Source organism: Amia ocellicauda, chromosome 4 (genome assembly GCF_036373705.1).
Source record: "Amia ocellicauda isolate fAmiCal2 chromosome 4, fAmiCal2.hap1, whole genome shotgun sequence".
NCBI classification, from domain to species: domain Eukaryota; kingdom Metazoa; phylum Chordata; class Actinopteri; order Amiiformes; family Amiidae; genus Amia; species Amia ocellicauda.
In genome coordinates, this window is record NC_089853.1 from 34,742,117 (window position 1) to 34,766,736 (window position 24,620).

The window sequence follows — 24,620 nt, forward strand, 5'->3', positions numbered from 1 at the left end:
GCCCAGCGAGCCTCCGAGCCAAGCCCCGTCACACAACGCATGCCCGGGATGTCTACGTGCATCTGGGATCCTATCCTTCAAACTGCTGTCACCGTGATCCCTGCCGGCAGAAAGACTGAGGAACAAGAGAGGAGGCAGAGGGTGTGAAGTCAGGCCTCTCAGGGGCAAGAAGGAAGCCATCCAAAGCCAGCTGGTCTGGCTTTGAAGTACTAGAGAGAGAGAGAGAGAGAGTTAGAGTGAGAGAGCAAGCAAGCGAGAGAGCAAGAGAAAGAGAATTTCCCTCCTGGTTGGGGAAAAACACCTCAGGACACCAACGGTAGCAGCAGGCTCTGTGGAGGCACTTTTTTTTTTTTTTTTTTTTTTTTTTTTAAGCAAACCAACAGGTGAGACACTTGGATTTCTGGGAAATAGAAGGGGAGAGTTCCCAAGCAGGGAATAGGCAGTGTTAAAAGGTCCTTGGGTTAATGGAGCTCTAATGTTTGCTCAGTAAGCAGTCAATAATTAATACTCTACACAACAGAACTCATTTGGACAATTATGTTATTTATTCTTCCTGAAAAAGTATCAGAGAAGATTGTAATTAAAGAAATGAGAAAACAAAAATGTAATTTCAGCCTAATAACATGACATTTCCTATTCTTAATGTTTTTGAGAAGGATGAAATTGTGCATGCCCCATGTTTGATAATGTTGTAAAAATGTGTATCATTACCCATGTGTATAGGTAACATTGTGTTACTGAAATATAAAGTATAACTAAAAACTGCATGTATCCGATGGGTATACCAATGGGTGTTGTTGTCAACCCATCAAAGAAATTAAAAGCTAAATTTTAGCAGGAAAATTTGGTTTGAATAAAAATATGCTTTAATAGAAAGGGTGAATATTTTTAAAAATACAGAATGGTGGAAGTGTTTGCCAGAAATATAGTAATAATAAAGTGCCAGCTGATAATTATTTTCCAAGTGCAATAATAAAAAAGAACAGTACATTCTATCCAAATCACTTTGACCTTTTTGCCATTTAAGATTTTGTGAATAATCTGAACACTCTACTGATAAGTAAATATACTTAAAAAAGTAAATATATGGATATGTACAGAGGTCTGTATACATGTGAGAATGAACAATAATTTCATTTAGATTTTAGACTTAGTATTACATTTGAGAGTTTAAAGATTGTGAAACAAACATGATTGAAACCCCATTCTTTGAATCTCCATTGGTGTTATTGAATGATTTCTGTTTTATCATTCTGATGACTGCACTGTATCAGCTCAAACAGTCTTTCAATGGTTCATTATTGATACCTTCATTTGGAAAAGCAGCAACACTCTTTGGTCTTTTTATTCAGTTCAGGGGACAAACAAAGTAACTGTAACCCAGCAGGATACCAAAGGGACTTTAGAAATTCCACAATAATTTATGAATAAATCAGTTCAGTGTAAATAAAAATTGAAAATGTACCACTTGATGCAAACGTTTGTGTGTTGTGTGTTGTGTGTGTGTGTGTGATTGCACATAATCTTTGAAATCTTTTCAAGTTAAAAGTGATTCATATTAGATGTTGGCTTGAAGTGCGAGGAAGAAAAAAAGGACAGAGAAATGATGTACTGAGGAGTGTTGAAATGCCGTTGTGGTGAATAAGACTTGTGAAGAGTGCAAACTGGAAACTGGACAGAATTAAATCCACTCCCTTTGGACTTATCTCTGGCATCCAGATGGCTAGGTCTTTGGTGTGTTTTTTGGGGTCCAGTGCCAGCAATTGCTTGAGGTCTGGATGCATGGCCCAGTCGTGGCAGCACTATTTTTAAAGAGGCTTTCAGCTTTGCAAGGATCGAAGGCGAGACTTGGGCTGAGATATATAAACCCTCTAAACCAATCACATGAATGTGTAGTCAGAGAGGCAAGTATAATGAAGGATTTTAGCACTATCTACTGTCTCATTCTGGGGGGATTAGAGCTGGAAATGCTCACACGCAGCAGATAAAGGGTGGGGTGTGACCGGGTTATATTTGTAATAAAGGTCGTGCTGGACATGAATTTCTATATGCAGCATTAAAGTACTTTTTGGGAGCTGTACCTGCTGGTTTGCATTGTAGCCTGCTGATTGGATTGACGTTTAAATGCCAATATAGCCAACTCAGGCCCCTGTATGCTAGTTACAATCATGTTGTTTTAAATCCAGCTGTGTTCTGTTGTATATCTGTATCAAGAATTGAGCAATATGTTTGTGCATGTAATTGTGAAGCCTATGGCAATTATTTCTTAAAGTGACCTGCAAAGACAGGGGCTTCCAACATACACTTCATTCCGTATACCAGTGGTCTCAGACTCAATTCCTGGAGCGCCGAGTATATGCTGGTTTTCGTTCCAACCAAGACCTCAATTACTTAATTGGTCTAATTGTTTAGCTAGATACATTTAAACACCTATCCAGGCCCCAGGATATTTTATAAGCAACTGTACCTTGAATCAAATGCACTTTTAGACCATCAACTGTAAACACCTCACAATATATTTTTTAAAATATGTCAAATTGAAAAATTAATTGGACAAATGAAGTAACTGAGGAATTGGTTGGAACGAAAAAAAGCATAAACATGGCCCTCTAGGAATTGAGTTTGAGACCACTGCCGTAGACATTCCTCACAGTTCCCCGCAATGCCTCAATCCACTTTTTCAGTATGTCAGAAGAAATATCCCATTGGTTTTAGGCAAGGCACCAGGGAGAGTCAGAGATGATCTCTGTACATGGCGAGTGTAGGAGCCTCTCCAGCAGTAGCTATGAATGAGTTTCAGATTGCAGGTGTGAAATAAATTAAGGAATTTCATCCCAAGGTTCACCATCCAAAGAGCTGTTGTGGGAATGTGTCAATCAGAGAAGTAACCAACTATTGGTCATAAAGAGCCCCAGCTCCAGGTTAACTTTTCAATCTGTTATCTTCACTGTCTTGTTAGTTCAGTGGAGATTACAGACAGGGCACACTGTAGTGAAGGCAGGCAGATCTCAATGCATAATTGTAAAAAGCTACTTAATAATAATCATAATAAAAAGCCAATTAATAGAATGAATGGGGCAATGTATTTGTCACTGACTGATCTTCAAAGGGTCAGGTTGTACGTTGTCTAAGTGAAAGAGGATTTAGACATGCTAGCAGCTGTTCAGTCACACTCTCAGAGATAAAACCAGTGATGGCTTGTAGAGTAGGGAAACTGCTGCTGTATCTAACATTTGTGATGCAATGCAACCACAAAACTGGATGATAATTTAAAATGTTTGAAAAAGAGACCCCCAGGCGCTGTAGATAAGATCTCACGTAATTTTACCTAATTTAGTTTCCTGTAACGTATGCACCTCCACATCCCCAACTTCAGTCAAACATTTGCAGATCTGACAAGGGGAAATGCATTGCATGATAGGATATATTTTATTGTGTAGCTGTGTGCAATCCCTTGTATATATTTTTGCATCTTAATGGTGTACAAATTTAGCAAATGTATATTGATTTTACAGTTTTGTAAGGGTGAGTTTGAGTTACAGAAATACAGATCCTGTAAATAAGAATACATCCTTACACAAAACTGTTGTGATGCCATGATTTATAACATTACTTACATGCTCACAGAATTCAATTCAGGTTGAGTTACAATGGTATAATACAGTGGAAAGCTAAGGGAATATTAATGGCAGCTTGATACAGTGAAAGTTCAACTGAGTGAGAATTAAAGCTGTAACTGAAAACAAATAGTTGATTTTCTTAATCTTTCTTATATGTAAAACCTGTAAAATATTGTCTTCTTTTTCTAAGCTGTAATGGAACTGTGACATTTGTGCCAAATTGCTCAATGTCTGTGCCACCAGCATTACTGTACATGTGTGAGTGTGTGTGTATGTATGTGTGTATATATATATATATATATAAACCTTGATGAAATCGCTAATTGTTTAATTCCACCTCGGTTTCCAGGCAGCACGTCTGTTGTATTGTGTTGCTATTTATATGGGTGTGCTCAGACACAGCTGCTGCTGGGGGGTGTTAATAGGAGTGGAGTTGCTCTGAGTGAGAACTGTGAAAAACTTGTATGGGAGCTCATTTCAGGAAAAGTCTCAATTTCCACCAGGAGTAGGGGGCGCACAAATACTCAATTCCTCTCTGCTCTTGCCATCCTGAACGCCCACCCCCCTTCGTAACAATGATGCTGAAAGTTTCCGGAGAGGATAAGATGGTGTGGTAGTTGACCCACCGAAACTTGACTGACAGCCACGACTGTCTTTTTACCAGCCCATAGACTCCAAAACAAAACTCTGTATATAAGTTTATTTTTTTATTTATTTTTAATTCTTGCCCAAATATTGGTTTTGTGTAAGATTTGTGATGAACAAACGTAAACTGTTAGAGGAAGCATCTGAATCTTTTGTTATGCAACTGCCCCATTGCCTTGGGAGTCTGCAACTATGTAGTCTGCGGCAGCTTTTGGTTTTGACAGAATCTATGCTGACCATTTGAAGTACGGGTCTGAATGTGTATTCAAAGCAAATCTGCTTCCAGCACTCTTCCCAATAAAACACTGCCACAGTTCGTTTTTAAAAGGTTATATTCCTCCAGTTCAAAAATTTGAACTCCATATTAAATAATTTTCCACATTTATATTTAACAAACAAAACAAAACTTCTTCCAAACCCATTTGTATCTGGTAGATACGTAGCTTTAATCACTATAAGATTGTGGAGAGCAGATATTGCTGAGTGAGGACCTTTGAAAATCCTTTTAATTTAATCATTATTATTATTATTATTTTTTATAGCTGATTGGCATTGAAATATATCCTGAGGCTGAATTACCTGGACAAACATACATCACTGAAAGGGCCTGGTATGATCACGTTTATTTTTATACATAGTTCAAACAGAAATAGCTTCTTGGGTGAGCAATTCTAGAATTATTCTATTTGATTCAGACACTATCTAGATTAGTGACTATTAAATTAGACTATGTAGACTGTCTGGATTGTCACATCCCCCCCTCCTTAATTCCTGCTGGTATGCGTTTAAGATCGACTTTTTGTTTATGTCCCACCAGAATTGTTCCTATTAAAAGAAGCAGCCCCCAAAGTACTTCCTCACAGAAAGTCAGTTTAATGTCAGTAGCACCTGTGACCTGATAGACCTGTGTTAGTGTCTGCTAATTTTTGTGGTAGTTATATCAATACATATTTTCTCTACCAGTATGTGAAGGCTGCATGTTTTCATATGATCCTGTCATGTATTTTATCATATGTAGCATTACATGAATACATTAAAAGAAGAATAAATTGAAAGAAAAGCACGCTGATCTGTTCTAAGATAAATGACCCTGTATAATGGCACACTCTTTCTTTAATGTGAATACTATGAATGAATAAGTGTACCAGTATATCTTAGTACCAGTTGACTTTGCATAATTAGTCCATTTCCACAGACTGCCTGATCCAATAAGCAATAATGAAAATCTGTTCAATCTGTGTGATTGGTAGCAATAATAGTGATTAGAAGTCTAATTAGTATGGTGTTCCGTTAGTTATTAAACCTGAATTTCACCTTTAAAACGTTGGAGCTTAAAAATAACAATTAGGACAGTCAAATAAATCTATTGAATGTGTATCTATTTGTGTGACTTTCTTTAAATACTTTTTTTTGTTTAGCTACCGCGTTCTGCTATTTTGGTATGAATTAAGGTTGGATTTGCTGCTCAAAGTAAGAGTTATTTTATTCTAATTTAGGGGCAGATTGATTTAAAGCGTCCTGCAAACTTTGTAAATACCTGGGTCTGAAAAGGTATGGCTGTTTCACCTTCACTTCGATTAGTCCACTGTGGTAATTGTCTGGCACCTGCACTGCGCTGTTAATGATGAGGGGACGACTCATCAGTCAGGGCATGTTTAAAGACCCCGCAGGTCTACAGTTATGCAGTTAAGGCAAAGCTGCAGCACATATGGACGTCTTCTTTATTACCGGCTTCGCCCGCCTTCATTGCGCTTTAAAGCGAAGGGGAGGCCCTGGAATTGTGCTGTATAATGTCCAACGCCTGCTAACCCAGCAGTGCAGTGACAGACACAGCTCGCAGATGAAAGGCATGGAAAGTGTACAGTTTCTATCATGATACTGTAATTCGGTGTTTGCATGACTGTCGGCTTGGGGGCGTGGAGGGGTGGAAGTGCAGAAAAGAGTGGGAGTTTACGGTTGAAGTCACAGGTTCCGTAGTAGGCAGCACAGGAAATTCACAAGCGGGCTATTCGCGTATCAAACCCCTCTTTTGTGGGAAAATTGTCTTCAGGTTGGGGTTAACTTCAGTAGACATTACGTAACCGAATGACATCATACATATCTTACATGTGAGGGCTTCAGAAGAACACATGTGTTTATACACACACGTTCATATCCTCAAATCCCAAGGACGTGCAATTATGAAATGCATCAATTAAGTCCCGAATCACTTGTGTCACAGACGCTCTCCATCTCCACCCACGATACGAGGAGCATTATTACGTTGACGTGTTGACAGCTTTTGTCTTCAGAAGTGCACCGTGTGCACTGCCGGGCGCTGCAGTCCGGCTCGCTTGCGGGCATCTGACGTGCAGCGCTGGAAAGCGGGCGCTGTGTCTTTAAATCCGCGCCGCGCCTCCGCCTCGGATCCGGCGACTGCGCCGACACGTGACGGGGCCGCCTGCGGGGCGCTCAGCCCGGCCGCAGCCCATTGGTTCACAGCACAGCCCTGCGCGCTGCCATTGGCCCGCTCGCACGTCAATCAACGCCAAACGCGCCTATTGTTGCCGTAGCCTTGATGAATGACGTCAATGGTATCTAAGGGAGTAGCGCCGTCCAAAGAGAGAGAGTAAAGTACAACCCCGAAATAAGGCATTTCTTTAAAGCATGTTTTGAAAGTAAAAAAAAACATAAATATGCCTGTAAATCAGGCTACAAACAAATGAATTTGGACACCCCGGATTTCAACATGTAGAACTTGCAAAGATATATATTTTTACTTTGTTAACATTACGCATAATGACAGTATGAATAATTCTCATCATATAAGTATAATACAAATAAAGTTGGCAGCTCTACAAGCCCCCGCTTCCTTCGCGGGACTGACGTCATTTGACAGCTACGAAGCCCTTTCCTGCGCAAGCCGCTCACAGCCCCTAATTCCGAGGCTCTTCAGTGTAATGCGTGTAACATGAATAGCAAAGAGAGAGAGAGGCGGCACACAAGCTAATCCCAAATGATGTGACAAACTTAGCTCTCTTACTGAAGACAGCGGCTGTTCAAGTTGTTTAAAGTTTTTTAGTGGGGGGGAAGAAAAACATTTTCTTTTTCTTTTTTTGAATTACGAAGAGACACGAGGAGGGGCTGACTTTGGCCTCGGCTGTTTCCGGCGGAGAGGAGGGCGGAGCCACGCCGTGACGAGAGGCTGGTTCTCCCGAGTTTGTCAGTTTCCTAAAAATAGAAGCCGTGTATCAATGTGAGTGAGAGTCCGTCTATGTCACACTGTATCCATTGGAGTCATTGATACACTGTATCTATATCCAGCCAGGGACGGGGGAGAGAAGGGTGAGTAGCAAAAATAGCAACAATATTACACACTGGGACTTGAGCGAGAGAGAGAGAGGGAGAGGGAGAGGGTGAGTGAAAGGGGGAGTAAAAAAAAATCCAATACACCCAGTGCAATAATATAGTGCTCCTTTGCTGGCTAATACGAGTGCGTCAGGAAAAGTATCCGGTCCTGTAGATCCTACAGAAGAGTATTTAGGTCTTCCAAGCTTTTAGTTATTTAAAAGGACAAGGATCAAAGCGTGATCTTTGCTGTTTTGTGGACTATGTAGATAGGTCGCCTTGCTGTGAAATCAGAGGCGAGTTGACAGCTCGCATGCATGTATGCGGACAGTTACACATGCGGATTTATTTTCAGTTTTTTCTTCTTTTTTTAAACTTTACTAGGTTTTTCCTGACATAATACGGAGAAGCGAGGCGTTAATTTCTGTGAGGTACGTGGACACAGCTTTGCTTCAAACTTGGTGGATGTGACGGGTGTTGTTTACGTGATCGTACTGGGATACCGAGCAGGACAGGGACACATTGTGCCAGTGATGACAACACGAAGCCAAACCAAACCAAACGCTTAATTCAATGCATTTCGGATTTCTTCAGTTTCCACTTTGTTGACAGTAGGCACCGGTTATGTAGGTCATTATCATTATTATGAAAGCAATATTAATTACACGTTTGTTTAATGGCAGACGCTTCCAATTCTGCATGCGTTTCTTCGTTGATTTTGGGGGGTTTCATGATAGTTACTGGATCACACAAACTCCCTCTTACCCAGAGAGGAACCAACCATCGCATGCAAACATACACATTTAAAACGCACCTTGGAGTACATGTCTGGCAACAGCTGCCAATACGGATTTTAAAGTTAAATAGCATTTTAAAACTTGCACTAACCAAAGGCAATGCCAATGAAGATGTGCATGACAACAATCATGTTCACATTATTCAACGCTGAAGGAAGGCAGTGTGTTATGGCTGGGACAGATGAGTCTTGATTAGTTCATTTAATGTCTGAAGCAACTTTGTAAATGAGGGAGAAAATAATGACAATAGCGATCGATTTATTTGACATTTTCCGTGGAGCGCAGGCATGGTGACCATATTTAAACATCTTATTTGTTTAGTGTAAACGTGTCTGTCTGTAGTGTAGACCTCAAGTTTGTTCATCTTTTTCACCTGTCAGGCTGAACTTAACGGTGCTGTGGTGTATCTGTGCGGTAAACTCGATTTACACGTTATGATTGTATTTACTTAGCCCATATGCATACGTTTTATTACTCTCCTACCCAGAAAATTGTCACAGATTACGTGATGTCAGTGGTTTAATAGGACCGACTATGTTAAAGTTGCCTTCTCGGAAAAATATGTTTATTTTCTTCAGCTGTTAATTGACCGTGGTATTTTTGTTAAACAGTCAATTAATTCGAAATTGATTCCCCTTCCCCATCCTGCTTCATTTTGTGTCATCTGTAAAATATTACCTGCTTCAGTGTTTACAAACCTCGTGGGAATTTGTTACAGATTGCCCATATTTAGCCAACATCTGGCACAAACAAACTCTTACTTAGTTTTACTTACATGTATTTGCAATATTGTAAGTGTCCAAATGTACAAGAGTGCACATCTCACCTCAAAGACCTCTACAAATGAATACTCTAGTCTCTCACAATTCCCCAGCAGCTGAAACTGGGGTCGTTAACTGCTGATGTTCTTGAGTCTTTTACTGAAGGATTAAAGAAAGACTGTTATTCTGTTTAAGTTTTTCTGTGTGTAGTATTGTTATTAATAATGATATTTATATGGAAACTAATCAGATTTTTAAAAATACTTAATTATCACAGGGAAACACATATAGTGCTTTTTAAAATGTATTTTTTATTCTCTTTGTTTTTCAATTGTGACCCTAGTTGGCAGGCTTTCTGCAAATCTTGGACCAGAGTCTCAGGGATATGTTCTAGTTTAATAGTCATTTGGACGTTAGTTGGCACAACGCTACAGCAGTATATTAGCAGTTTTAATGCAGAGGCACGGAACTGCTCAGTGTATAATACAGAAACTTTAATAGTCCCTCATAAGTTGTTTTTAAGAGCACCCAACATGATGCTACATTCATGAGTCATGCCTAGCAGACCCCGAACAGAGGTACTAAATGATTTAAAGTTTCTGCTGCATTTAAACTTCTGGCTTTTGATACTGTATCTATCTAAAATGGTTAGAGTTTGTGAGGCAGGATGCTCAAAGCCTGTTTGATTGGGTCCCAGGTGACACCGAGTCCCAGGTCTTGTCTGCGGATGGGAACACAGTGATTCACTGGTGCACAAAGAGCCCAGAATGTTGTGTACCAGGAAGGAAATGCTGGTTTGGTTATGAGAGTTTTTTTATTTTTTTATTATTATAACCTCCAATGCCATATACATTTTGCTGTTGCCGTTTGACACCGTGCCTCATGCCGTAGTTATGATTCCTGAGCTGGCCTGTGACATGTCTGTCTGATGCACTGTGTAACTATGCATTATAGCCTGGCCAGGGATCTCTGATAAAACAGCCGTTTTGTCTGGTTTTCCAAAAAGCTTCATCAATAACTAAAAAGAAAAATAAAGCCAATTCGTCACAGCCACCACAAACCCCCTACTCACACACTTTTTTAGCTCAGAAGTGCCTGCAGACCGAGTTCATCTAGTGAAAGACTGGCCCGAGAATATGGGATGAGATTATTTCAATCATTAATCCTCATGCCAGTGTACATTAGAATCAGGCTTTCAACACCGGAGGAGATGCATATAAAATATACACGTGTTTATTTGAATTCTCTGTGCTAAGCCTCCCACCTCAGAAAATACATGTATTTTCTTAATTTGAAAGTCATATCAATCAAATAGACATGTAGAGGAAAAAAAAAATCTCTTTCCTGTCGACCACAGGGAATCGGCATGTGTAAGTAGCTTGCCTTCTTTCTGTGCTCTGTTTTCTGTACTTAAGGGGAAAATGAAAAGCCTCTGCCTGATTAAAATGCATATCTGAGGTGAAGGGGGAGAGTAAACTGTCTCCGTAGTGTCTGGTTTCAGTTAATTTCTGGTCAGTTTCTTCTCGCCTTTAGACAACGTGGTTTTCAGTGAGTGTTTAAGAAGCCCTTTTTGTATTGTGATGTGGAATATACAGCCGAGTTTACCATAAAACCATGGGATCTCTCATGGCTGTAACTTGTAATGATATGGTTCTTGTAGGCTGACGAAGTCTCTTGCAGTATCAGTGCCATATAACAGTGCATTTACTGACATCTTCTTCATGAGATTAAAAAACATAACAATAATAATTTAGAACTTTTAAGAACATGATTCATTCTCACAAAGGCAATATTGTACTTTTTAATGCTAGTTTGATTCCGTTTCTTCCAATCTCAGCCTCACGTATGGTTTCAAATCATATTCCGTTCACCTTGCCAGTTCTGTTGTGGCAGTTGTCATAATGTACAATATGCAATGCTTTTTTGATTACAAACCTTAGACGGACAAAATTTACAAACCTTCAGCTGTATGTTTAATATTATTTATCTTTATTTAATCCAATAGGATTGCACTTAGTGGAGGCTGTCATTAAACCAGCTTTATATTCTGTCATGCATAAATAAACCTACAACTCATGTGATGCATTGGCTAAACCCAGAAAAAAATAAAAATGTTGCTAGGTTAATATACTCTTCAGTATGTCAGGGTCTAAGTGCACACATGTGGCTTGTGATTGGTTTTTATAAAAGTGTGCCTGTAACCAACAATAGTGGGGTTATCTCAGGGCTCTAGTTAAGGCTTGTGTAAAGAATATGAAAGAATGTTTTCTCAGTATTAGTGCTAATAGTGTACAGCTTATTTCCATGGTGCGGTACTAAATTCACTTCTGTCCAATTCCTGCGGTAGTATAACCCAGAACTGCATGTGGTGGAAGCAGTCTGGAGCAGCTATAAATCAAGTTATTCATAAAGACTTTCAAAATTGGCATGTCCATTGACTTTGCGTTAAAATATCACCCAGATTTGTCAGTAGATACTGCTATTATTATGTATTATTATTATTATTATTATTATTATTATTATTATTATTATTATTATTATTGTTATTATTGTTATTATTATTATTAAAATACAAAAAAGCTCCAGTATGCTTATTGTTAATATGACCAGATTTAAGCATTGGCTATAGATGTTCAGAGGTTAAATTAGAATCTAAATAATTTAAAATGCCATTAAACATTACAAGTGCTGAAATAGGGAGTACAGCATGTACTAATGTATTAATCTGTGATAAAATATGATGGCAGGAGTTTAACTCCTTCTCTGCTGAGATTTAACGAACTCCAAATGTCAGTGTGTGTGTAGATTAGGGGAATTATTTTACTCTGTCACTGTGCTATATAAAGATGATGATGTTGTTGTTTCAGTTTGTTTTTCCCTGTGCCATTTGACTGTACAAATGTGATCAAACATAATATATTATGATGTACTAGGCCTCTGAATACTTTAAATAAAGGTCTTACTGGACTGTAGAGTCTTGGTGGAGCTCGTGTTTTTGTCGGTTCTACAAAGGCCCAATCGCAAAAGTCCTTCATGTGCCCACCAATGAGTTTGTCTTTTTAAATCCACTTGCAACTATTTTATCAGTATTTCCAACAGTATATACCATGCAACTTTTTCTGTCTAAGTTTGGTTTAACTGCATAAAAATTAATCACTCCTCATGTCAGCTTATAGGCTCTGTCTGTGCAAGTTAGTAATTACAGGCCTCGCAATGGCAGGTAGTCAGGCCATGGTAAATTGTCATGAAAATGACCTCACGAGCAGTTATTTGCCTTTCATCCTGATTTGTTTCCTTCTGAAAGAGCTTTATGAGCTGTTGTCACTAATACGGACTGGGTAAGCAAAATGATTTGTTCTGATTACAATAATAATAATACATTTCTGTTTTTATTGATTAGAGATAACAATTATAATTTATATTTTATTCCTATTAACACTTTACAGAGGTACTTGCTGGGGAAAGTGAAATGGTGTGAAGTTTGCCTGGCTTTTCTTCAAACTCGCAAAGCTACAGATGATATTTCAATGCTGTTGCTTTAAACAAATGTATCTGCCATAGTATGAGCTGTTTTGAATTAGAACCCAGTATAAACTGTTTGATTTAGGGGTTGCTATGCTATATGTAAAGCTCAAGACACGTATTCAAAAATGCTACATGAAGTTTTCGTAAAGAGGTGAGTATATGCGTCAAAGACCACAAATGCTTAGAAAGTTATGTACTTTCACAAGCATTGGTATAAAACAGTTATTTCTTGACTATTTAAGCCAGTAATGGGTTCAATTACACAATTGAGAGGTGGGTTGGAGTGCAATGTAGAAGACTTTATCCAGGATCATGGTTTGTGCCTGCTGGAATACATTATATAATTTGCTGAAAAAGTAACAAGTATGCAGAAAAGTGCCTCTTATATACATCTAGTCTTGAAACTGACTGTATGGGACAAAAAGTGTAAAAAAATGTTACATCTACCGTCTACTTTTATCCTCATTTAACCTTTCCAACTTCTGAGGCTAGTGACTGTAGAAGTTTTTGTATGTTACAGACTATCACCATCTTTTGGACTGAATGACTTATGACTTGAATAATGGATTAGTTTTTTGCAAGTTTTCCAGATGTCCTAATGAAACCAGATTCCTTGGCTAAAAAACAAACAACAAATTTAAATAAACGAAAGAAACTTCAAGAAACGCTGTCCTAAAGCGGTGCTTTTTGCATGAACCTGCTTCCCATTGTTTACAAAAGGAACTTTGATTCTAAGTTGGTGTGCTCTATTTTTTGCATTTATTATTATATTCAGAAATCATGCGATGCTGTTACACTACAAATGTGCTTTTGCTTCACTAGCTGAAGTAACGGTAATACAGAGCCTAGTTTACCAAGTATGTAATTCATTATACATTTAGATTTTCTTTTCTTTCATGCTTTATTCAATTTTCCATTTTCACAGGACTGTGGAATACAAGTCAGTTTTAAAATGGACAGTAAGATTAATTTTAGGGGCTTAAGTCTATGGCGTCTCTGGCTGTTATTCTGTGCTCATACCCACACCAGTCTTTTCAGTCTGCTGTGTGTATTGGTACAGCTATTCTGTGCAGTTGTGTGAATTTCTGTGCATTCACATGGAACATTTTTAGAAGAGTGTGAAAGCTTGAAAAAAATACTGTTTATTTTAATTTTGTTTGCTTGTGCATTTCTATTTCATTAGAACCTGTGATGCTGGAAAAAAAAAAAAAAAAAAACTTCAGTAATTGATTTAATGCTACTGCGATCCTCATGTTGTCTCCCTGTATAACTGTAGATTGCATCTGAGAAATGGATAAGAAAAAAATAACATTTTTATGCCCAATTCAGATATGTAACATTAACAGTAAATTAAGCCAGATTTGTAATCCTATCCTTAAAACATGTATGCAACATGTTCTCTTAATGAATGGAGCATGTGTTCAGCTTGATATCAACTTCAGGAGATTGTTATTAATTCCTCTCTTTTTATTCCCTTTTTAAAGTCCGACATATAATGTACATAAATATATATTTTTATAATTACTAGGTCAAGTCATGGAGAAAGTGATGCTTGAATTTCTGAATGCTTTTACCTGTTATTCGTAGTAATCTTCCTGCATTTTTAAAATCAAGACCACATGTGCATTCAGGATTATAAGCTTTTCACGCACAGCAAAGATGATGTAATTTCTTTTTTTTCTTCTTAATGACTTTAGCTGCACAGAGATCTCATTAGAATGTTGTAGTCTACACTCAGCTAAGCGTCGTCAAACAATTTCAAATAAATCCATATATTATTAAGATGGTTTGGTCTTTACAAAAACATATACATCAACAGAGCATGTGGTTGTTTCTGTGTTTTTTTCTATATGTTAGGAGAACTATAGTATTTAAGACCAGATTGCCTTTAGAAGGTTCCTCAATATGTTTTACAGATGCTTCAATTTAGATGCATAATTCATATACAGAAAATATAAAAATAATGTTTTATTCAGGTTGGGAGGAGGGTGCGGGTGGCAGTGGCAATGAGATTTCCAGTTTTGCAAGAAGTATGACAGAAGAATCACAAAACCAAGATCATAAAAGTTTTTATGATGATAATTATTATTTATTAGGAGTGAAGCCTCAAAACAAAGGCCAGCAGTAAAGTGTACTTTTATATTGCAGGCTCGATGATGTATTAGGTTAAATGTCAGATATTCGGTAATCAGCAACGGTGCACTTGGTCAATACCCAAACAAGTTTTTTTGGAGTTATCTGGAGTTTACTAGCAATTGGCTTTTAGTAAGGAGGCAATTCAGTATATTTTGATGATACAAATGCCTTAATATTATTAACATCTTTCCCCTACAACAACAACGAAAACAAAAGTGGTTAAAGCAAGTCAGTGGTGGAAACTTTTTCACAATTTGCCGTTTCTTCTGATTAACTCACCATATAGGTGGCAGGTCAGCATACTTGAACAGATAATGATTAGCCATTGTCTATACGCATGACCAAAAGAAATGCAACCCACTTGAGATAAATATCAGTAACACTTGCAGATATATATATATTTGTGCACACTCATTTATTCACAGTGAAGTACGCTATAATCACCACTATCGAAGTCTCTATTTATACATCTTTTGTTATGTCTTTGTATTACCTAACATTGTCTTGACACTCAGGAGGTGAGAGGCTTATTGTTTTGGGCATGTGTCTTTGTGTGCCCGCATCTGTCTAGCAGTTTTAACTTTATAACATATTCTCTACATCTTTTTGACATACAAGCAGGCTTTTCTTTTGTCTCTGCACTGAAAAAAATACCTCATCACACTATGCACCTTTATTTATTTTTTAACCTTATTCTATTTACCTTTGCCTCTTGCTAAACTGTAGGACTTTACAAATTTGACCGATTAATTAAATGGTGAGAATTTATATTCTGTCCAGTTCTCAGGCTGCCCTCTGCCAACGTTTGCAGTATTGGTTTCCATTCTGGCCTCTCGCCCTTGAGCCAGTTGACTTGATGTGGGTGCCAGTCAGACCTCACCTTTGGGAACTGGTTGAAGGTGATACTCAGTTGTAAGGTTTATTATACAGGGTTGAATTTTGTGGTTAATTTGTTTAATTTTTTTTTGTCGTTGCAGAGATTGCGTTACTGATAGTGGTTTAAAACCCCCCAAAAAATTGACTTGGGTTTTTAGGACAGTGTGCAGAAGGTGTTAGTAGAGTGACATACTTCCTTGGGACCCCCCATAGTTGACACTGTGCAGGAGAACCGTTTTACAACACTGCCGGCTTGATCCATTGCCAGTACATCTGGGCGGAACATATCGTGTGTTCCCCCCCTCTGCTTCAGGTTGTAATTAATTCTTCCAGAGTTGATTGGGATTTATTATTATATAAAGCAGATGAAACGTGCCAATTGTGCAATTAGTTTGGCTGCCGTACTCTCCCAGCACTCGGTGCCAGATTAGTCAGAGCATTGGACATTAGACTTCCATTACTCTGGTGAATACTCTGCTCCTCCGCTCTGCTCTTTATGTTACTCAGTTTAATTGATGAAGATTTAATCAAATTCAAACACCTGCTGCCTCAGAAACCCACAGCAACAAAGTAATATTTATATATTTTTAGTGTGGGTTAATGTTATATATATATATATATAAAACGTGTGTGTGTGTGTGTGTCTGTAGAATTATTGTTTTTAATTTTGTGTGTGTTCAAATGATCAAATGGACAGTCAGATATGCATAGTAGAGGAAATGTAACCTCCAGAGGTTTAGTCAAACTGTAAGTGTTTTTTGTTCAAATCCAAACTGACTCCCTTCGTTTCCAGTGGAGGATTCATATTTTAAAGAGAAGGAAAATCTCCCTGATGTACGTATCCAAACAGGACTGTATCCTGACAATTAAAATACTACATAACAATGGGACAGATGAAAAATAACAAAAAATACTGCTCCCAATCTTTTTCTTGATCTACAAACTTGGGAGCAGTCCAGAAGCCTGAAAGCAGTACAAGTAATTAGTTGTTTTAATCGAGCAGTTTTCTTGTAATCATATTGATATTTTATTTTTTCATTGTTTCTGATCTGAGCAGTTTCACACTGAGCAATGCAAACAGTAGGGAATACTCCAATAGCTGCAGACTGATTTCAAACAATGAAGCCGACAGAGGGGACTGCATGTTTGTTCAGGTATTAGCTCTGATAAAAGGCAATGGTATTATCTCTACAGTAAATGATTTATTGACACTGTTAACTCCAATATCAGGGGAGAAAGGTTTATTGCTTCCTCAGGATTTCACGTTGTTGTCCTGGGGCCCATATAGATATGGAATTAAAGTGAAGACACGGGAGACGGCGAGAAATGCAGATTGATGTGTGTGCAACTGGGTGTTATTTTCTTTTCCCCCCTTTGGTTTCCGACCTGACTCGAGTATTCCTGGCCTAGTGGTAAATAAAAATAGAATCCGTTCTCAGGGACAGACGTCTTTTTTAGCGGCACTTGGCAGGGAAATAGAAGCAGCTCTGTGCGTATTTTTATTGAATGTCTATTTCTGGTCTCCACCAAGTGCATTTTCTAGTCAATTGCATTGCATTACAGGCCAGCAGGCTGACACTGCCTGCGAAACGCTGTCGGAGCAAAGCACTCCAGATCCACCTTCATTAACCAGTGTGCAGCGTGGCTTAACAAATAATTTGCCCTGTTGCGCACAGTATAAATCATGTGAGATTTATCTAACACTGTATCAGATGCACAATTGAAGCTGGCACTCAACGGCTCAGGCAGAGCAGCCCCTTCACTGAGGACTTGCCAGGGAGGCAGAGTGCAGTGACCATGTGTGTGCCTTCCACTACTGCAAGGCCACGTTAGGGAGGCAAGGCTGGTATGGCCTTCCATTGCCCTTTGTTACACAGGCACCTTTGTTTATCATTCCAGGAGCTTCTGTCTGTTAAATGCACTTGAAAATCCCTTGTAAAGAAATCCTGATTGTGCCACTTTCATAATTTGTTGACTCTATGGCTTTTGTTACAGTGTAAAGTTTAATACCTGAAAGACATTTGGTATGGTAAATCTCAGTGAATTAAGTTTCCATTTCATACCAAGAAAGGAAATCAATAACATGAACATCATTTAAGATACTGTACAAAAAAAATTCTGGATGCCTTTTTGTCTCTGCCTGCAAAATACATTGTGTGAGCAGCCAAGTATTGTTAAGCACGAGTATGATCTTAAAAGCTGCTCCTGTTCATCAGCAGCACAGTGCGTGGGGAGCCCAGTGAGCGTGTGTCAGTTGGATCACTTTACTTGTCTCTGCGCAGAACAAGAATAGGTGATGAACTCTCAAGTCCCCACAGAGGTAGTAGGAGAGACTATGACACCACAATACAGGCTAACATTTCACACTGTTTCAAAGACCGGGAATATTACACTGTTTATTTCAATTTTCCCCTCTGAGATGTGAAGAAGGTGCACCCACGCACTCAGCGTCAGATCGGCAATTAACACTGGATGAAAAGACCGAAAAGACTGGCGCTGCTGCAATTCTATTGAAGCACTCATTGAATGGGGTCTTCTCTGCTTTGCCTTTCCCAGGACTTTGTTTTCTAAGGAGGGGAGCACTGCAAGGACTCGGACATAAGGAGGGCGATCACTGAAGGCAGAGCAAGAGAGAGAGAGAGCAAGTGAGCGAGCAAGCAAGCGAGAGAGAGAAAGAGAGGCGCTGGATATTCTTGGTCCAGCAAAGAGACGATCACCGTTTTGATTTGCTGGGTGAGTCCTACAGTCTTTTTATTAAACGCTGCAGTTAATGTGTTTCGGATTTCAAAAGAAAATGGGTCACAAATGTATGCTATTTGTCGTGTTCCCTATGCAGATAGTTAACTTTTTTTTTGCTTTGTACTTGAGTCACATTGATTCTGATGCTACTGAGCATGGCATGTTGGTTAGTTTGTGACGATAAAAATTAAAGAAACGGACCCTAAAAAGCGTTGATGTTTTGGAATGTTTTTATTCCCCATTATTCCTCCTCTTGTGCTGCACATTGCAATCTCAATTGTGTAAGAATTTGTATTGACCTTAGTTTTATTACTCTTCCAATAAAGGTGATTCTCAATTCAGCCACAGCTGTAAATGTTGCGAAGTGTCATGAAGTTATGCTTTAGGGGTTTGTGAAACTGCTGGGAGAGGAATGTTGTTGATTAATTTTGTCATCTGCTGCAGAGAAAAGGATAGTTGTTTTACTAATTCAATTGTGCAATTACCACCTAGCGAGTACAGGCATTTTTGCAGGCATTTCTATATTAACCCGCACATTATCACTGACAAAAACATGTTTTGTTGTACAGTATCAACTAAAACACAAAGATTTATTCTGCTAGTGAGGTTACATTTTGTTTTCTGAGAACTGCGGTCACAGTAAGAGTTGTAAGAAATTGGACATTGGTTTCGGTTTGTATGGTGCCAAAAATCAAGTAGTAGAGCTCTAAATATATTATATATGAATGTACTTCCTAACATGTTGCAAGTATTTTTTAAATTTTCAAAGGGTATAGTAGCCCTCTGTGCTGGAGACTTAAAAACTAGGCTTCAATGTTTTACTATAAAAAAGACGGTTTGCAGCTAGCAATGGAAAGAGAATGTACAGGTATGCCACCTAAAATGCCCTAGCAGCACGTCTTAGTATATTGTTATATTTTCTGGAACCCATCTTATTTTCTCTTTGATCAGCTTCACGTAACACTCTGTACACTTGCTTGTTTTTAACACTTATTGTGGGATGTACAGTGAGGGAAAAAAGTATTTGATCCCCTGCTGATTTTGTACGTTTCCCCACTGACAAAGAAATGATCAGTCTATAATTTTAATGGTAGGTGTATTTTAACAGTGAGAGACAGAATAACAACAACAAAATCCAGAAAAACGCATTTCAAAAAAGTTATAAATTGATTTGCACGTTAATGAGGGAAATAAGTATATGACCCCTTCGACTTAGTACTTGGTGGGAAAACCCTCGTTGGCACAGAGGTCACAGAGGTCAGACGTTTCTTGTAGTTGGCCACCAGGTTTGCACACATCTCTGGAGGGATTTTGTCCCACTCCTCTTTGCAGATCCTCTCCAAGTCATTAAGGTTTCGAGGCTGACGTTTGGCAACTCGAACCTTCAGCTCCCTCCACAGATTTTCTATGGGATTAAGGTCTGGAGACTGGCTAGGCCACTCCAGGACCTTAATGTGCTTCTTCTTGAGCCACTCCTTTGTTGCCTTGGCTGTGTGTTTTGGGTCATTGTCATGCTGGAATACCCATCCACGACCCATTTTCAATGCCCTGGCTTTGGGAAGGAGGTTCTCACCCAAGATTTGAAGGTACATGGCCCCGTCCATCGTCCGTTTGATGCGGTGCAGTTGTCCTGTCCCCTTAGCAGAAAAACACCCCCAAAGCATAATGTTTCCACCTCCATGTTTGACGGTGGGGATGGTGTTCTTGGGGTCATTCCTCCTCCTCCAAACACGGCGAGTTGAGTTGATGCCAAAGAGCTCGATTTTCGCCTCATCTGACCACAACACTTTCACCCAGTTCTCCTCTGAATCATTCAGATGTTAATTGGCAAACTTCAGACGGGCCTGTACATGTGCTTTCTTGAGCAGGGGGACCTTGCGGGCACTGCAGGATTTCAGTCCTTCACGGTGTAGTGTGTTACCAATTGTTTTCTTGGTGACTATGGTCCCAGCTGCCTTGAGATCATTAACAAGATCCTCCCGTGTAGTTCTGGGCTGATTCCTCACCGTTCTCATGATCATTGAAACTCCACGAGGTGAGATCTTGCATGGAGCCCCAGACCGAGGGAGATCGACAGTTATTTTGTGTTTCTTCCATTTGCGAATAATCGCACCAACTGTTCTCACCTTCTCACCAAGCTGCTTGGCGATGGTCTTGTAGCCCATTCCAGCCTTGTGTAGGTCTACAATCTTGTCCCTGACATCCTTGGACAGCTCTTTGGTCTTGGCCATGGTGGAGAGTTTGGAATCTGATTGATTGATTGCTTTTGTGGACAGGTGTCTTTTATACAGGTAACGAGCTGAGATTAGGAGAGTCCCTTTAAGAGAGTGCTCCTAATCTCAGCTCGTTTCCTGTATAAAAGACACCTGGGAGCCAGAAATCTTGCTGATTGATAGGGGATCAAATACTTATTTCCCTCATTAACATGCAAATCAATGTATAACTTTTTTGAAATGCGTTTTTCTGGATTTTTTTGTTCTTATTTTGTCTCTCACTGTTAAAATACACCTACCATTAAAATTATAGACTGATCATTTCTTTGTCAGTGGGCAAACGTACAAAATCAGCAGGGGATCAAATAATCACTGTAGCTGGTCTGTCAGCCCATCCTATTATGTGAGTGGGGTGTGAGGGCACTGTCACAGTTATGTTCCAAATATCTCCTGTGTCTGCCCTAACAACCATGCCCTGCTCCCGCACAACACTTAATAAAGCAAACTTCACTCGCCGACTCCCCTGCCCTCTCCACACACGCTCCCAGTGACATGATTCATTGCTCCCGGCAGCTCCATCATCAGGCTGGGGATTCCAGCAGCCCTACGTGAGACCTGGAGGCACTGTGCAGAATCTTGAGCTCTGCAGATGCTTCAGTAGATGGTCGTCCATAGATAACACCTAGATACGCATTTTCTTAGCTCCTCAGGTTGAGTTGACAGAGAGTGACTGCCCCTTTAATTAGTCATTTAACCACTAAAGGTAACTATATCTAATCAAGGCTTCTTTCCTCTCCTCTTGATCTCTGGGGCGACCTTCTAAAAACATGTCTTGCCTGGTAATTTGGTAGTTTTCCTCTGGTTTTCTCATAGTTTTCTCATGCATATACTCTGCTTGGCCAAGGTCTTCCTTGGTTTTTATCATGGTGTCTAATTCCTCTCCATGTTATACCATGATTTCACTTTACTTTCCTACACAGAACTCAGAGTTTAGTGTATAAGAAAGGCTTTGCTGAGCCTGACGAATTGAGTGGTGTCCCTGACCTGGCATTTGGTGTTTAACGGTTTGGTTGTGTACCGCCAGACTCTGTGCTAAGCCCAGAGATTACGATAGGGGTAAATGTAATTGCTTATTGCTGTGACACTTACAGAATGTGAAACCGAAGAAACTGACCCACTCCATATACTGTGTATTTTACAGCATTAGTCATGTCGCAGCTCTGCTCCACTATCTGCGGCTTCAGGAGTAGCTCTGAGTTCCAGAGGAATGTGCAGTGCCCCATGGGGGTCACCCAGTAATCAGTTCCAAGATGGAGTTCAAAACCAGAAACCTCTGGCTGCCTCCTGTCTAACCACCATGCCACATTGCCTCACTTCAGATGCTAAATAGATTCCCCGGGATTCAATAAATATATAAAATAAATAACAAAATCAAATAAAAATCTGTTTCAAAATATTAGCTTGTCATTCTCTTCCCCTGTAATCACACACAACCTTCTATGTCAACTGTAAACAGATTTCTCCCAGGCCTGCCAAATAAAACCATCCATTAGGTTTTAAGCTGCACAGTTTAACTTTATTAAACTCCCCGTTAATATGCAGTGCTGACTTCCAAACCAGAGCGCAGGGGATTTGAAACCGGCCCTGGCAGAGCACTGTACACCACATGCATTTTAAAAATACAGAGCTGCAGCGGCTACTTTCTAACATTAGGATAAGGTTACAAAGTGAATATTTATTAAGCCATATTTGAATACTTATATTCCCAGTCTGTGTGTGTGTATATATATAAGAAAAAAAAGGTGCAGTTATAATTAAACCTGAATGTCTAAGGGCGTATTAGAACAAGGCATTATCTGGCTAGACACATGCCAGCTGAATTTATTTTCACGATCCTTTCTCATTACTAGGAAAATCTTTTCCTGGTTGCTGACCAGTCACTGATGACCATCTGTCTTGCTCATCCATATTTATCTACATTTTGCAATGTGGACAGAGATCACAACTTGGTCTAGGCTGGCCCCTCTTGAAAGCTGTGTTGAAAATGTGAAACTTATTGTTCCCCAGCACTTACATGGACAAAGTGGGAACTCCAGAACAAAACAAGTAAATAACAATGAAAATCCATTTTAAAATCACCTCCATTTCTAGCTACAGTATGCATTAAGAGGATTGGGCTGGTGCAGTGGTGATAGGGTTAATGTGAAAATAATGACACATTGAGAAAGTGTACTACAAAATATGATTACCATTTTATTGAGTGGCTCTTTTCCCTTGGACTGAAAACACGTTGTGTGTCTAAGATGGGTTAACCATACATAGGTGGAATTACACTTTTTGTGGCAGTTCCACACCAGATAGAGAAGTTGTTCCTGTCGATCCTGGGCAGTCTGCCGAATCTCATATCACAAGGCGTGGCTCTGCCCCACTAATAGAAAGTCTGGCTGAGCTGCGCTTGGGTTTTAATGACTGGTTGGGGGGTGGGGTACTATCTCCCTTATAGACCTCTCTTCTCATGTGAGGAGTGGAATGCTGCACTGCCCTTTCAGTTTGCTCCACTGGTCATTCTCTCAGCCAAGCTGCCCTTGATTTTGACCCCTTGCAGTAAGCTCCACTTCATACCCTGGCCTTGCCGGTGAACTGGTTGTACCTTTTAGCACATGTGCTGTCTCCCAGATCAACTTAGAAGCACCAGGTGCAACTTGGTCTCTTCTCTATCGCCTTTCTCTTTGCCTTGTCTTTCTCTCTCTCTTTTTGACCCTCTCGTGATAGCCTGGAGTCTCTGTATGGGCTGCAGATTCCTCTTGCCCTTCTGCCCTGAGAATCATCACTAAGATCCTAAATCTTCCCTTAATCCTATTTAATTGACCTCTCCCTGAAAAGGTAGAGCTGGGGCCTTCAGTCTCTAGTTGTGACCCATGTAGGTCACCTGCCAATTTCAAAGGAGCACTAGCAAACATAAAACATTAGAAAGTTTTCTATAAGCTTCTGCTTTTCCTGCAACTTTTGTTATTTGGATTTGTGCGTCGCAGTGAATATTTATAGGTATCTGCACATTCGTAGTGCCATGCGGTACTGGATTCAATTCCATTCAATAAGGGAAACCGCTTGTACTTCATAAGCTTGCTCGGAACAGTTAATGTTATTTTTGACGCTTGGCTGCGATCAAAGCCTTCTTTCCTTCCCTTTTGCCTATCTGTCTGTTGTAAATTGCCACTTAAATTGCTGTAACCATTAAAATTGGATAGAGGACAGGAGTTTTTTGGGTGCGTTATAAGAGGACAACCGTAATCCCTCCTTTGATGGAAACCCGAGCATCTGCATTTTCTTTATTTAGTACATTTCCATCAGATCACTGGTTTGAAGCTTTTGAGGATGCTTGTGATGGAAATAACCCCTTATTCAAAGCCAAAGTGACACATGCCAGTTTTTTTTTTTAATTTACCTTATAAATCTCCAGCCTCAGCTTTTCCACGCAAGTTATAGACTGGACTGTTTGTTAGGCTCTTGACTGGGGATGGCAGTGTTTTGACACCGACTCTGGTTGGATTTCAGAGCCACTACTATCTTTAGAAAACTATTATTTTATTTGAACTCTATTGGTCTCTCGTCCCAATAACGGCATAAAAATAACTAGCCTCCATAGAGATAATAAACAGATCCTTTCAGAAATAGCATATTACTATAACCATGTTGTTATATCTTCCATTATAGTATGAAATCTGAATGTAGATGTACTTTTTAATGATGGTTTCCACTTTTTCAAACTAATTTCTTTTATGAACTGCAGTCAATTCACTGTGGTGTTGATCGGGAGTTCTCATGACACTAGGTCCCTGTGTGTTTTATGGCTTGTGTGAATGGGGCACTTTTGGACATTCTATAGCTCCAATTTGATTCCTGTGTAAATATGCCAGTGAGTAAATCACTCTGAAGGTGCACATATTGAGTAGCAGAGTCTCTGAACACATATTTCTAAAT

At 39.4% G+C, this 24,620-nt stretch overlaps 1 protein-coding gene across 18 annotated transcripts in view; it reads left to right on the forward strand.

The window, feature by feature from the left end:
• The first annotated feature begins 133 nt into the window (after nt 1–133).
• mef2aa (myocyte enhancer factor 2aa) overlaps nt 134–24,620 on the forward strand; it is a 141,478-nt gene continuing 116,991 nt past the window's right edge. For 2 of the 18 annotated variants that reach the window (XM_066701966.1, XM_066701965.1), the window contains exons 1-2: nt 7,197–7,589; nt 18,244–18,420. The gene's annotated coding sequence lies outside the window, so the exon portion shown is untranslated. Of the gene's footprint in view, nt 384–7,149; nt 7,590–7,724; nt 8,024–18,243; nt 18,421–24,620 lie in introns of those variants that run through there. The other 16 variants (XM_066701969.1, XM_066701968.1, XM_066701958.1 and 13 more) reach the window with 15 other exon arrangements.